The sequence below is a fragment of the Lolium perenne genome, chromosome 2 (genome assembly GCF_019359855.2).
Source record: "Lolium perenne isolate Kyuss_39 chromosome 2, Kyuss_2.0, whole genome shotgun sequence".
Classification (NCBI taxonomy): Eukaryota; Viridiplantae; Streptophyta; class Magnoliopsida; order Poales; family Poaceae; genus Lolium; species Lolium perenne.
The window spans coordinates 285,862,842-285,867,554 of NC_067245.2; the positions used below are offsets into that span (position 1 = coordinate 285,862,842).

A 4,713-nucleotide genomic window follows, 5' to 3' on the forward strand; every position below is an offset into this window, starting at 1 on the left:
GGGATAACCCAACGATGTTTTATCCAAGGGTAATTCTATTGTTTACTTTACACACATTGCTTAATGTGATAGTCTGTTGCTTACAAATTTATACTGACACTACAAGAAGACCCACTCTACAACAACAGATTTATGTGTATCTAAATACCAATATAGGCGTTGCTAGCTAGTTTACCAACAGATAAAAATGCGTTGCGTTTTTGGGCGTTGCTAGGGTATAATGCAACGCATATACCTGCGTTGGTAACCAATGGAATTAGCGTTGCAAGATAGCTACAGAATCCAAGCAACTGTTGTATGCGTTGGTGGAAGCATCCTATATGTTTTGAAAATTCTCAAGATCAACAATTCAATTTTTTCTGGATTATTTCATCGCTCTTGGGGATGGTAGATTTTTCCCCCGGACATAATATAGTTCATCCGAGACACATCACAAGTAAATCATAAAATACAAATGTATTGCATGCCAATAAATTAATATTTATTACTGGTATAACCATGTCATACATGAAAGTTATGTTACAAGTAGACAATATACAATCTTCATCAGAATATGATATTCCACCTAATCCTATATACATTCGTTCTAATATTTTTCTAACATCTTCAGAGTTGATATCCAATATATCAAGTATTGCTGATAGATGAGATCTTGTATGGGACCTGCCTGCAAATACAAATTTTCGTTTCAACATATAAGTCGCTAAAACAGTGTAAATTGTACTAGATACTTGCTTTCTTTTTCACCTTCCTGGCACGCCAAAGCAAGCCAGCACCCAATAAATTTTTGCTGTCCCTTTGCACTTGAAATAGCATCACACTCACAGGTCGTACTGATGGAAATACATGAGGAAATCTGGATAAGATATAACCACAATGAGATAGGAGTCAAAACAGAAGATTGAAATCCTTTAACAAAGGAGATCTACCATGCGAGAGAGCATACATATTTTGGAGTCTCACCATAAAATACTACCTTTTTATGTGCAGTATTTGTGGGTAAAAGCAACATCTGTGCACGGCCAAAAGTCACTCAGAGCTAATATTTTCCCCTTCGCCTATTTCATGTAAAAATATAGTTCTAGGAATCAACAAAAGCTATTAAAATAAGGGATTTTAAAAGATCTTCCAAATATATGTAGATCCCCCATACGAGTGGAAAGACTCTGAACACACCCATAACTGGCTACAGGTATGTTATCGCTCAATATCAATTCTAGTCAGTGCGTCAGACTGACGGATAGATTCTCCGGCACAACCTCCAGAGAACATCGCTTGGTGGTTGCTCGCGTCTTGCAGTATAGTGCCTGTGCTGCTGCCCGACAGTATCAATTCTAGTCAGTTTGAGTGATTCAGGAATTCGGCAAGTTGGGAACATCACAGTTCACAGTGGAATGTAATTCGAAGCGAACAAGCCCAATTAACAGCGTAACTCAGGAAATTAGCACGTACCGTTGAGTCCGTTGATCCAATCTGGGCTGATGCGGAGAGGGGCACCTGGCCAGAGCGGCCGAGCTGGACGCTACCTGTGACCTCGACGGGCATGTACAACATGATCGATCGCCCTCTCCTCGTTGTCCCCAGGCACCACCTAACCTCCGGCATCGGCTGCGTGTGAGGGAGCGGTGGCAGTACAACCGCGCCGGGCATCCGCGCGTTTCCTCTTCACCCCCGCCATGACAGGCAACACATCTCGGTCCTGCGCACAACCCAAAACCAAAACAAACAGGCCGCCACTTAGAAAATTTGACCCCTAGGAGTACAGCGGGCGAGCTGGGTCGGGTTCAGTAGGCATGTACCAGGCGGCGGCTCCGGGTGGCGCGGAAGGCGACGGGGAATCCGGTGCCATCGTCATCCAGCCACAGCTTCCACGCATCCACATCATTCCTCTTCAGCGCCGGTGGAGCTCCGACGCATCCGACGGAGAATCCATCACAACCGCTTCGATCATCTGGTCCTGGCCAAATCTAGAAGCTATTCCCGGCGGCGGCGGTGGCTGCTTCTCATCTAGGTTTGGGGAGGCGAGGTGTGGATTCAGGGTGCGGTTGTGCGTGAATCCTGCGGTCGTGGCAGGTGGTATTTAGATAAGTTATGGGAGTTGCTTAGTGGGCTGGGCTCTTAGTTTTTTCTCTCCACATATTCCGAGCTGTATGAGGAGCAACGATGTGGACTGCAACCCATATATCTGTATCTATGAGAAAATTTTGCAACGGCTGTTTAAGGGGTTGCCAAGTATGTGTTGTTGTAGAGGGGTTCTTCTTGTAGTGTGAAAGGGGTGCGGACGCTAAGCTGAAGGTGTATTATTAGTCATAGACGCAGTTGGATTACGATCTATGTATTATGTTGTAAGAGAGTGGATTCGGTGACCAGGTGTATACGTGAGCACGCGGTCATTACCGTTGGATCTGGTACACCACCGTTGGATTCAGCCTATCAACAAACGGCGACTAACGGTTCTGTGAACTTTCGCTGCGTGTAAGGCGACAACAGCAGTCGCTAGCATGCATTCTTGAGTAGCAACAACCAAATGTGTGTGGGACCCGCTTGAGTAGCAACAACCAAATGAGCGTGCGTTGACTCGATTTGGAGCCTGTCTGCTCACGAACGTGAATGAATTAAAACAAAATACACTTGGATCAATTGCTGGATCCATTTCACTAGTACGCAGTGCACAGATTACACCTCCGGCCATCCTCCGCGATGGTGGATTGAGCTGCCGCTCTGTCTAACGTACTGTAGATGCGATTTTGGGGGATCAGTAGCTTGATGGGCGGCGGATTGAGCTGCCCGGATCTCGGCACGACGAAGCGATCGCTCGCGCCTCCCAGATGAACCGAGGGACGGGACAACTCCAAAACGTGGTTGTCCCCTCCCATTGATGTGACTCCTCTCCGTTCTTCCATGCGGGATAGGCAGGGACGGATGCGATGGTCCCCGTGCTCCCCATCGACGGGAGACGTCGAGAGTGCCCCGCCCCCACCAGCAACCACCAATATCACCAAGGCTGGGTCACGAGGCGGCGGGGCCATGGGGACGCCATGCTGTCGCTGGCTCGCGTCGACGGACGGCTTGAGTGAGCTCTTCTCCTACTCGATTTCCCCGTTGGCCAGGGCTCTTGTGCGCAGCGGTAGCCGGCGCGGCCATGTCGTGTTGGAGAGCAGCATGGCCTCCTCAGTCCTCTCCGCTGATGGGGGCGGCTCGGAGTGGGAGAAATAGGAGGAAAAGAGCACGACACGGTCTAAAGAATCCTGTGAAACAATTTTTAAGTAGTACATCACCTCACGGAGAGAACGGATGCCGTTAGACACATGTCACTCAACGGATGCGTGCTCACGTATACACCCGGTCACCAAGCTTCTTTTGTATGTTGTTATGCCCATAACAAATCTCATAGTAGTCGTCTTGTCATGTATTGATCGATATTCTGTCAATTGCCCAGGTTTAATTTGTTTACCCAACATGCTATTTCTTTATGGAGAGACACCTCTAGTGAACTGTGGACCCCGGTCCTATTTCCTTTACTGAGAAATTCAACTGCAATCCTGTTCTGTTTACTTTCTGCAAACATCTCCTTCCATTCGAAACGTCTAATCATTTGTGTTCAGCAAACCGGTGAGATTGACAACCTCACTGTAAGTTGGGGCAAAGTATTTGGGTTGTGTTGTGTGCAGGTTCCACGTTGTTGCTGACGCCGGTAGTGCGCCCTGCCACTAGTTAGCCAGCAACACCTTCAGAAGTCACGCCTTTCTCCTACTGGTCGATTAAACCTTGGTTTCTTACTGAGGAAAAACTTGCTACTATGCTCATCATACCTTCCTCTTGGGGTTCCCCAACAACGTGTCTGCGTACTACGAGCGCACGCCAGCACATGCCCTATAGAAGTTTGCACAAAAATGCCTCATGCACCATCGGTGGTGCACACGACCATTCCCGGGAATGCCAAGCTCCACCGCTTTGAGAATTCCTTGATGACGATCCGAGATGACACATACTTCCCTTCAAGGTGGTATAACCTTAGTTCTCAATATACGGAAAACCATTCCCAATTATCACTGTTCTCAACCTCTACAAATGCAAAAGCCAAAGGTACTAAACAGTTGTTGGCATCATTTCCTATTGACACCAATAGTGTGCCCTTGAATTGCCCGGTCAAGAAGGTCCCATCGATAGCAATGATCGGCCTACAATGTTCGAAAACCCTCGTGCATTGCTCAAACACCAAAATGCATGGTGAAATAGTCTCACTCTTTTACCATTGTGCAATGTCATTTTGGTACTGGAAGGCTCCACCACATGAACCATGCCCGGGTTAGTAGCGGCCATCGATAACAACAACTTAGGGATTCGGCTGTATGCTTCCTCATAATCACCATACAATATCTTGATTGCGGCTTGTTTGGCTCTCCATGCCTTCCCGTACTTGACGTTGTAGTTAAAGCGGGATTTCACCGTATCTTGAACGGACCTAATGCTCATGGTTGGAAGTGAGGATATCTCACCCGAAAGCCTGTAAGCGATGAACTCTGATGTGGGTTGAAGCTGATCTAGCTTGGCATCCTATCCATCAAGCTTCTTCCCCCGGTACATGTGAGTTGATACACAACTTGTTATGTGCCAAGAAGGTCTTGCCCGGAAAACCCATGGGCGCCGATCCTCTTCACATTTAACCGTGTAGCGCTTCATCACATTCGAGTGAACAACGGTGTAAGGGTG

General features: G+C 47.4%; 1 long non-coding RNA gene across 2 annotated transcripts; it reads right to left on the reverse strand.

Annotated features, from left to right (window-relative positions):
- Nucleotides 1-459: 459 nt before the first annotated feature.
- LOC127330705 (uncharacterized) lies at nt 460-2,261 on the reverse strand. Of its 2 annotated transcripts, XR_007869397.1 has the most exons (3): nt 1,800-2,261; nt 748-1,699; nt 460-667 (listed from the first exon to the last, which is right to left on the reverse strand). It is a non-coding gene; the product is annotated as an uncharacterized lncRNA (long non-coding RNA). The 2 variants fall into 2 exon arrangements; XR_011751135.1 differs by having other exon boundaries at nt 460-1,699.
- Nucleotides 2,262-4,713: the final 2,452 nt, after the last annotated feature.